Genomic DNA, 10,780 nt, shown 5'->3' on the forward strand with positions numbered 1-10,780 from the left:
CTTCAACTGATGTCCAACACCTACACTAACTTTCAGTCATTAGTGAACCGCGCTATTGTGAGTGACGATAAGCGCAAAGAGATGGAAGCCAAGAAGAGGAGGCTTCAAGGGCAAGCTTCTAGAAGTTACACCCGCCTACGTGCATATCCACAGTAGGGTTTTCAACAAAGGAATCAAGGACCATCTAACCAGGGAAACCGTGGTCAGTATCCTCAATGTAATCAATTCCAGCAATGCTCTCAATACCAGCAACAGTATGGTAATCAGCGTCCCTCGCAACAGACTGGCAATCCAGCAACATGCCAGGGACCATCCAACAATACTCCTGTGAAGAGTGGTGCACCCAATAACCCCAATGCCTGCTACCGCTGTGGAGAAGTAGGTCACTATGCTCATCAGTGTCCTAAGAAGCAGAACCAACAAGCACCTCAGAACCAGACTGGCAATCAGAAGTTCAACGCCCAACCACCTCACACTGTGAAAGTGAACTATGTGTCATCTGATGCAGCTCAGGAGACGCCCGAGGTTATGTTGGGTACGTTCAGCGTCAACTCTATCTCTGCTATAGTACTTTTTGATTCTGGTGCTTCGCATTCTTTTATTTCCCAAGCTTTTGTTAGAATGCATAGCATACCTTTGTGTGCCTTGAAAAAACCCATACTAGTAAATTCACCGGGAGGTAGTATGCCTGCTTCATATTGGAGTCCATCAACTAGCATTTCCTTAAGGGGGGTAGACTTCAAAGTGAAACCAATTGTGTTGACAACAACGGGAATTGATCTTATTCTGAGAATGGATTGGATGAAACAACACCAGGCAGTGATCCAGTGTTAGGAGAAATCTATGGTTGTGACATCACTCAATGAAGATAGAATCTATGTAGAAGTGATAGTGCAAGCTCAACCTACAGCCACAGTGAACCAGCTAGATGGTGAAGCCAATAAACAAGATCGTGTCATGGAGGAGTTCCTAGATGTCTTCCCCGATGACTTGCCAGGTATGCCACCTGACCGAGACATTGAATTCATTATTGAATTATTACCTGGAACTGCACCAATAGCTAAATGTCCATATAGAATGGGGGTTAATGAATTAGAAGAGCTTAAGAAACAACTAAAAGAGTTGCAAGAAAAGGTTTCATATGCCCTAGTTCTTCCCCATGGGGGGCACCTATGATCTTTGTGGATAAGAAGGATAGTAGTCAATGGATGTGTGTGGATTACCGTTCACTTAATGAGGTTACAATCAAGAATAAATACCCTTTGCCTAGGATTAATGATTTGTTTGGTCAGTTGAGAGGAGCCCATGTGTTCTCCAAGATTGATCTCCGCTCAGGGTACCATCAGCTAAGGATTCAAAACTCGGACATACCCAAGACAACATTCACTACACGGTATGGATTGTATGAGTATACTATTATGTCTTTTGGATTGACCAATGCACCTGCATACTTCATGTATCTGATGAATAAGGTGTTCATGGAGTTTCTGGATAAATTTGTGGTTGTATTCATAGATGACATACTGATATTCTCCAAGACTGAAGAAGAACATGCTTAACATATAAGGTTGGTCTTGCAAAAGCTTAGAGAACATAAGTTGTACGCTAAGCGGAGCAAGTGTGAGTTTTGGTTGAAGGATGTCTCTTTTCTAGGTCATGTTGTCTCCAATGGTGGAATAGAAGTGGATCCGGGCAAAGTACAAGATGTGTTGAATTAGAAGCCACCAATCAATGTAAGTGAGATTCGTAGCTTTTTGGGATTGGCTGGATATTACAGGAGGTTCATTGAAGGTTTTTCCAAGCTTGCTAAGCCTATGACAGCTCTATTGAAAAAGAATGCTAAATATGTATGGTCTGATAAATGCCAGGCAAACTTTGATGAGCTAAAGAAGAGATTGACTATAGCTCCAATATTGATTTTGCCTAACTTAAGCAAGAACTTCTCTATATATTATGATGCATCCCATTTGGGCCTTGGATGTGTGCTTATGTAAGAAGGAAGAGTGGTGGCATATGCATTTAGACAATTGAGGAAGCATGAGTTGAACTACCCTACTCATGACTTGGAACTGGTAGCTGTGATTCATGCTTTAAAAATCTGGAGACATTATCTAATTGGGCATAAGAGTGATATCTATACAGATCACAAGAGTTTGAAGTATATCTTTACCTAGTTAGATCTAAATCTGAGACAACGTTGTTGGTTAGAATTGATCAAAGACTATGACTTGGAAGTGCATTATCATCCAGGAAAAGCAAATGTCATAGCTGATGCACTTAGCAGGAAGAGCTATGCTAATGGACTTTGGACGACAATTATGTCAGCAGAGTTGTGTGCTGAAATGGAGCATCTCAACTTGAGTTTTGTCACTAATGCAATGGAATTGGTGATAGAGCCTACATTGGAACAAAAGATACGCAAATGTCAATTGGAGGATGAAAAACTAAAAGAGATAGCGGAGAATGTAGTGCTTGGAAAAGCACTAGGATTTAGGATGGATGAGAATGGTACTCTTTGATTCGGAAAAAGGATATGTGTACCAGAAGTGAAGGCTATCCATGATGTAATTCTGCAAGAGGCCCATGAGTCTGCTTATTCTATACATCCCGGAAGTACCAAGATGTATTTGGATCTTAAGGAGAAGTATTGGTGGTATGGTTTGAAGAGAGATGTGGCAGAGTATGTGGCTTTGTGTGACACTTGTCAAAGAGTGAAAGCTGAGCATCAAAGACCTGCAGGGTTGCTACAACCAATGAAGATTCCTGAATGGAAATGGGAAGAAGTTGGTATGGATTTTATCGTAGGTTTGCCCCGCACTCAAAGAGGTTATGATTCAATATGGGTAATAGTGGATCGACTCACCAAGGTTGCTCACTTTTTACCAGTCAAGACTACCTATACGGGTGCAAGGTTAGCAAAGTTGTACATGGAAAGAATAGTGTGCTTACATGGTGTTCCCAAGAAGATTGTGTCGGATAGACACACTCAGTTTACATCGCAATTCTGGCATAAAGTACATAGATCTTTGGGGATAAAGTTGAATTTCAATTCTGCTTACCACCCACAAACTGATGGATAGACTAAAAGGATCAACTAGATTTTGGAAGATATGTTGAGAGCTTGTGCACTACAGTATGGTGATAGTTGGGATAAGAGTCTGCCATACGCAGAGTTCTCGTACAACAACAGTTACCATAAGAGTCTCAAGATGGCACCTTTTGAGGCGCTGTATGGACGTAAATGTAGAACGCCTTTGTTCTAGAATTAGACTGGTGAAACTCAAGTGTTTGGACTAGATGTCCTTAGAGACGTGGAAGAACAAGTGAGAATGATTAGAGACAATTGGAGAGTGGCTCAGTCCCGACAGAAGAGTTACTCTAATACTTGTAGAAGAGAGCTGACGTTCAAAGTTGGTGATTATGTGTACTTGAAGGTGTCACCAATGAGAAGTGTGAAAAGATTTAATATGAAGGGAAAGTTAGCACCAAGGTATATAGGACCTTTTAAGATCCTAGAGAGACATGGAGAAGTAGCTTATCAGTTGGAACTACCTGAGAGTTTGTCAGGTGTGCATGACGTGTTCCATGTTTTCCAATTGAAAAAGTGTTTGAGGGTACCAGAAGAGTAGATTCCTTTGGAAGAACTTGCTATTAAGGAAGATCTTACTTATGAAGAGTATCTGATAAAGATCTTGGAAACTGCCAAAAGAGTTACAAGAAGCCGAACTATAAAGATGTGCAAGGTGCAGTGGAATCGGTATACAGAGGATGAAGCTACATGGGAAGGAGAAGAGGATCTGAGAAAGTCTTGTCCCCAACTGTTTGAGTAAGCAATCATCCGAATCTTGAGGACGAGATTCATCTTAAGAGGGGTAGAATTGTAACACCCAAAATTTTAGCCTTTTTGGAAATAAGAAAACTCGATTTAATTATGATATTATGTGAACATTGAAATATAGGAAAGAAATAATTTTTGTGAAAACAAAATCAAATATAAGGTTAGTAACATGTTGATGCACTCATGCTGGAGCATTGTATTTAATATGTTGAGTGGTTTTTGATTTAAACTCAAAAGAATTCAAATCCATTTGAAAATACTTTTGAAAAACTCTAAAAATAAAAAGAAAAAGGTTTCTTCATTTCTCTCCCCTCTTCTTTTTCAATTTGGCCCATGGCCTTTCTCCATCCCGCTGGCCTAGTTGGCCACGGGCCCTCCTTGCCTCCGCGCCAGCCCAGCCCCGCCGAGCCCAGCAAGCGTGCCAGCCCAGCAACCGTCGCCGCGCCGGCCCATCTCAGCCAGGCAATTGTCGCCGCGCCTTCTTCCCTCTTCAGCGGCTGACATCCCGGCCCCGCCTGTCAGCTCCCCCCCACTCCTTCTGTGTGTCCCGCAACCGCCCACACACGCCTGGAGAAACCGCTGTCGAACTGCGCCCGCTCCTCGCGCATCGTGGGCGCGTCGCCCGCTCCCCGGCCTCTTTAAAATGAAGCTGAGACCCCCCCGCACGCCCCCTGCTGCCCCCGCTCCCTCCTTCGCGCTCGCTGTGCACAGAAGATGCAACCGTCGTGACGCCGAGGTCCACCGTCCGCCATCCGCGTCGTCTGTCGTCCTCGAGCCGCCTTCGTCCCCATTTTGCACCACAGTGAGAATCCCCATGCTCCCCTCTCTCCTCCAGTGCCGTTCCTTTCTTATTTCGTGGTCGTTTGTGCCTTAGACGAGTGCGCCCATGAGCTCTTGCTCACCGGCCATGGCGACCGCCATGTCGGCCCTCTTCTCTAGCCGCCGTATAGGCCTAGCCGAGATCCCCTGCTCCTCCGCAACTCCATGGTGCCCTCGGTTCTCCGAACCATGGCCCCTAGCCCCTGAACCATGCGCTACGACGAGTCCTTGCCGCCGGCCATGGCTGCGCCGCCGTGGCTGTCACTGTGCCGGCCGCCGGCGCCCCTTTCTCTCTCCCTCCCATCTGTTCTGGGCCGTCCGATCTTGATCCAACGGCCACCGTTGGCTGATACCCCTTTGCGTGTGGATTTGCTAAAGAGCCCCCCTGTTTTCGCTTAATTGTACCCGCAGTCCATAGCGCAAATTCCCGAGTATGCTTTCTTCTTTTGAAAACGTAAACTAAACTGTTTTAGTCCAAAGTACGTTTTCAGTATTTATAGAAATGCCATTTGTACTGTTTTGCTTATAAAATCATCGTTTTAGCTCTGAATTGATCCGTTCAAAATGCGTTAGCTTCGTAATTTCATAATCTACATGTTAGTACCACTATTAATCAAGTTTGCAACTTTTAAATTTCATGATTAGTTTTAATTACATAAAGTGCTATAGAAAACCCCGTTTAATTCATAACTTTCGCGTTTTAGCTCTGATTTTCGTGAACTTCGCGTTGACATGATCGTAGCGAGATGTAGGTTCTTTTCATAAACATTTTATCTTGTTTTCTATATTGTTGGTGTACTGTTCTAACTATAGGATTGTTTGCTTTGTATGAATACTTTTGGAATGTTGTATGTTGCCGTGTTGGTCGCGTTCAGACGGTGAGGAGAACGTTGGAGATCAAGAGTTCTTCGACGACCAGCAGGACCAGCAAGAGTTTGTGAACCAAGACAAGTATAGCATGGGCCTACCTTGATGTCCTATTCACTTTAATCATTTACTCATGTGCATGTGTCTAAATTTGATAACCTTAAGGACATCCTAGTTATTTGATGACATGTTCCCTTGACTCATTTGGGTTAATTGCATATGGGTAGATTGCTAGTGCTCTAACTGAACATGGTCTATACAATGGTTACTGGTTCTATGGAACTAAAGGTAAAACATGCTTTATGACAACTGATCCATAGGGCGAAGGAGCAAATGACTTTCGATCATGTTGCTCTCGGCGCTCCATAAGGACTATCTGTCGGCAAAAGCTAGGACTGACAGTGCAACTGTGAGAGTCATATGGCTCTGACTTTAGCTCAGTAATAGGACCTTTTCTAGCTTGTTAGAGGTTACCTTTATGGCGCAAAAGGGGTTTGCCACATTGGGTATAGTGCTGCCTCTGTTCCTATGTGTATAGCCGCGATGGATATGTGCCATAGGAAAGGGGGGGTTCCTACATCTGCCTGCCAAGGAAACCAAGCGGCCCTAACTTGTTAGAGAAACCTATGAAATGGCTTCATAGTGTACCCTGCCCGCTTACCTTGGCAGTGACATGGGAGTAATTAAGCCGGGCATATGGGAATCACGACTCACGGTGAATGTGCACCACCTCTGCAGAGGGTTACAAACTGTTATAACAGCCGTGCTCATGGTCACGAGCGGACTAGAAAACTCACAGAATAATTGGATACTCATTATGGTTCATTTACGATGGTTTATGATGATAATATGATGCAAATAATTCTGATATCTAATTATGTGGGTTTAAATGGGAGCTTAAGCACAACTTGATAATAATTGGTAATAAAATTCCGACTTACTAAAAGTGCTAACTGCAGTAAGCCAGTGTCGTCCTTTTTGAGCTACATAACCCCATGTTATCTTGTTAAGTACGGGAAGTACTTACGCTTGTTTATTTCTTTATTTAGACGAAAATCCCGGATGGGTAACAGATGACAATGGGTATGAGGAATTTCCTGAGGATTATTAGGCTTGTGGTCAACCAGTTGACCTTCCCTGTGATGAAGTCCCACGAGAGAGTTATCTTTTTATATTCCACCGTGTGATGTAAGACTAAGTTATATTATGGTCCTTGATGTAAGAGACACAGTGATGATATGTTTTATAATTTGTCAGCTTGTGTGTGTGATTGATCCCTGGGCACACATGAGTTTTGTGCATTCAATTTTATCCTTAAAATTGGGTGTGACAGAATCTTGGAAGGCAACATATCAGGTGCAAACCAACCAACCTGTGCAAACTTGGAAACTACCAATCAGGACCACTGGATGCTGATCCAATGGATGGGGTGAGGGGCTTAAGCGCAAAAAAGGCTAGCGGGTGGGGGGCTTAAGGGCAAAGAAATCTCACCTCTTATCCCATTCATTGGATCAGCATCTAGTGGTCCTGATTGGTAGTTTATAAGTTTGCACAGGTTGGTTGGTTTGCACCTGATACGTTGCCATCTTGGAAACTCTCTCTCTTTTTTTTCCTCTTGAAAGCCAAAGAACATGCTACCATATAAAGCCTGATAGTCCAATATAATAAGTAAGAACATTCTACCATTGGTTAGAATGTCTAAAACAAGTGAACATGACATGCTACCAAACTCTATTACATTATCTAAAACGACAACATCATTTGACCAGAGGTAGTATTTAGCTAAATGCCATGCTACTGCTTAATTTAAATTACATGTACACCAATTAGATATATAGGGGATTATGTTAGTTTACAGTAGGTCAAACAAATTTCCGAGACCATTAGAGGCTCTGTCTAGGTATAGTTCTATAAGTATAAAGTATCTTACTATATATTATTATTTGGACTTCCATGCTACTCCCTCCGTCCTAAAATATAGTGCATTTTGACTTCTAAAATTTGTATTGAAATAGTGCATTCTACAGGTGTCAATGCCTAGATTTGGCAAAGTTTATTAAAAAAGAAACCATAATTTGAGGACAAAAACCTTAATTGGTATTAATCTATGGGTACATGCATCATTTGAGGATTCCCTTAAGTTGTCTTAAAATGTTGAGGGAGTAATCCTTATGAGACACGCTAAAAAAAGGATAAAAATCATATAAATTCTTATAAAAATAAAAAAAAGATTTGGTCATTGATAACTTTTGTTTTCTTAAAAATTACAAAAACACCATTATAAAAAGGTACATAAAGTAACGACTAAATCTACAACTAAAACATACCACATCATTTTGAAATATATTCTAAATTAACCTCCTAAATTTATAGCTACCCACTTTAACCATTATGAAACATAATATAATAGACCCAAATTTATATCAAAATTCCCCGGGCACTCTGCCATATGATAAATATAATCTAAGTAAGACCTTTAAATTTACATCTAAGTTACTACTTCTACCATTACTAAGAAACATGAAAATACATTCTTAGATCTATTTCGTCGAGCTACAACTGTCCGGCTTATAACAACTCCTATGACAATTTCTTTCAATTGATTGTTTATCTATTTGTTGGTTAGAAATGCTTCAGTCGTTCGTGGTGTTAGGCCATTCCAAATAGTTGAACAATCCTTCGACACTTCTTCTACAAATAGGACAAAATCTAGCTCCCTGTATCTCCTCCTCACCAGCTTCGTCCCTGCACCAGGTTCCTGTGTGTGGGGTCGCATTGAAGCTGAAGGGCTCTTCCACGACAACCGCCTTACTAGACTCTACATCTAATGTGAATTTCGTAGTCTTTTGTTCATTGGTACTGCTAGCGCCCGAACGCCCGGATGGACACCCATGACTGCAGTCCACAGTCCATTTCTACGCCCCACTTCGCATGTCAACGCATGGCCCGCGCTGCCCGAACATCGGCCACACGCACCTGCATTTCACATGCCCATGCGGGGGCCCGAGCCACCCAGACGTCGCCCGCATGGGGACCGCTCACGCCCCCTCCTGCTTTCCACACACATCCCATGTGCAATACACGATCTACTTTTGAAACATCCAGATGCAACACTTACAACATACGAAAGAAAGAAGACAGATGAAACACTGAAAACATGCATCTGAAACACTTGCAAAAACACCCAAAAATACTTGACAACCATTGCAAACATACGCAACATGTAGATAAAACACTTGCAACATATGTGTGAAACATATGCAACATCTAGATAAACAAACTTGCAACATATGTCCGAAAAATAGATGAAACATTGGGTATAGACGCTTGTAACATACATGTACAACCATTGCAACATATGCAACATCCTGATCTACTTTTGCAAATTCCGTATGAAGCACTTGCAACATACCTCCAAAACATCTGAAACACTTAAAACATACGCTTGCAATATGCACTTTCAGCGCAATATCTCATTGCTGCTTGGGAGAATGGAGGCTCGTCAGTGTGTGGAGTTCACCGGATGCAGCAGCCCGGGGCGAGGAGCAAAGCTAGGTCAGCAAGCAGATCATGGCGAAGAGCGAAGAAGATGGTGCCCACATCGAGTTCAAGGAGGTGACGGACAGATCTCGGAAGAAGAGCAGCCGACGGTCCTCGGCTCCCCTGTCACACCCAATTTTATGGATAAAATTGAATGCACTAAACTCATGTGTGCCTAGGGATCAGTCACACACACAAGTTGACAAATTATAAAAAGTATCACCACAGTGTATCTTACATCACGTTTAATAACAACACATAGTCTTACACAACACAGCAGAAGATAAAATGTAAACTCTCTCGTGGAACTCCATCATAGGGAAGGTCAACTGGTTGACCACAAGCCTAATACTCCTCAGGAAACTCCTCGTACCCGTTGTCATCTGTTACCCATCCGGGATTTTTATCCAAATATAGAAAGTAAACAAGCGTAAGTACTTCCCGTACTTAACAAGATAACATGGGGTTATGTAGCTCAAAAAGGATGACACTGGTTCAACGCAGTTAGCACTTTTAGTAAGTCTAGATTTTATTAACAAGTATAATCAAGTTTTGCTTAAGCTCCCATTTAAACCCACATAAGCAGATATCATATTATCATCGAATACCATCATAAATGAACCACAACGAGTAACCAGTTATTCTGTGAGTTTTCCAGGCCACTCGTGACCGTGACCACATTCACCGCGAGTCTGTGATTCCCATATGCCCGGGTTAATTACTCCCATGTCACTGTCAAGGTGAGCGGGTAGGGTACACTATGAAGCCATTTCATAGGTTTCTCTAACAAGTTAGGGCCGCTAGGTTTCCTTGACAGGCAGATGTAGGAACCCCCCTTTCCTAAGGCACATATCCATCGTGGCTATACACATAGGAACAGAGGCAACCCTATACACAACGTGGCAAGCCCCTCTTGTGCCATAAAGGTAACCTCTAACAAGCTAGAAATGGTCCTATTACTGAGCTAAAGTCAGAGCCATATGACTCTCACGGTTGCACTGTCAGTCCTAGCTTTTGCCGACAGATAAGTCCTTATGGAGGGCCGGGAGCAACATGATCAAAGTCATTTGCACCTTTGCCCTATGGATCAGTTGTTATAAAGCATGTATTACCTTTAGTTCCATAGAACCTTTAACCATTGTTTAGATCATGTTCAGTTAGAGCACTAGCAATCTAACCATATGCAATTAACCCAAAGGAGTCAAGGGAACATGTCATCAACTAACTAGGATGTCCTTATGGTTATCAAATTTAGACACATGCACATGAGTAAATGATTAAAGTGAATAGGACATTAAGGTAGGCCCATGCTATATTTGCCTTGGTTCACAAACTCCTATTGATCCTGCTGGTCGTCAAAGAACTCTAGGTCTCCAACGTTCTCCTCACCGTCTGAACGCGACCAGCACAGCAACATACAACATTCCAAAGGCATTCATGCAAAGCAAACAATCCTATAGTTAGAACAGTACACCAGCAGTATAGAAAACAAGATAAAATGTTTATGAAAAGAATCTACATCTCGCTACGATCACGTCAAACCGAAGTTCACGAAAAACGGAGCTAATACGCGAAAGTTATGATTTAAATGGGATTTCCTATAGCAATTTATTTAATTAAATCTAACCATGAAATTGAAAAGTTGCGAACATGATTAATAGTGGTACTAACATGTAGATTATGAAATTACGAAGCTAATGTAATTTGAACGGGTCA

This window comes from Miscanthus floridulus, chromosome 3 (assembly GCF_019320115.1).
Source record: "Miscanthus floridulus cultivar M001 chromosome 3, ASM1932011v1, whole genome shotgun sequence".
In the NCBI taxonomy this organism is placed as follows: Eukaryota; Viridiplantae; Streptophyta; class Magnoliopsida; order Poales; family Poaceae; genus Miscanthus; species Miscanthus floridulus.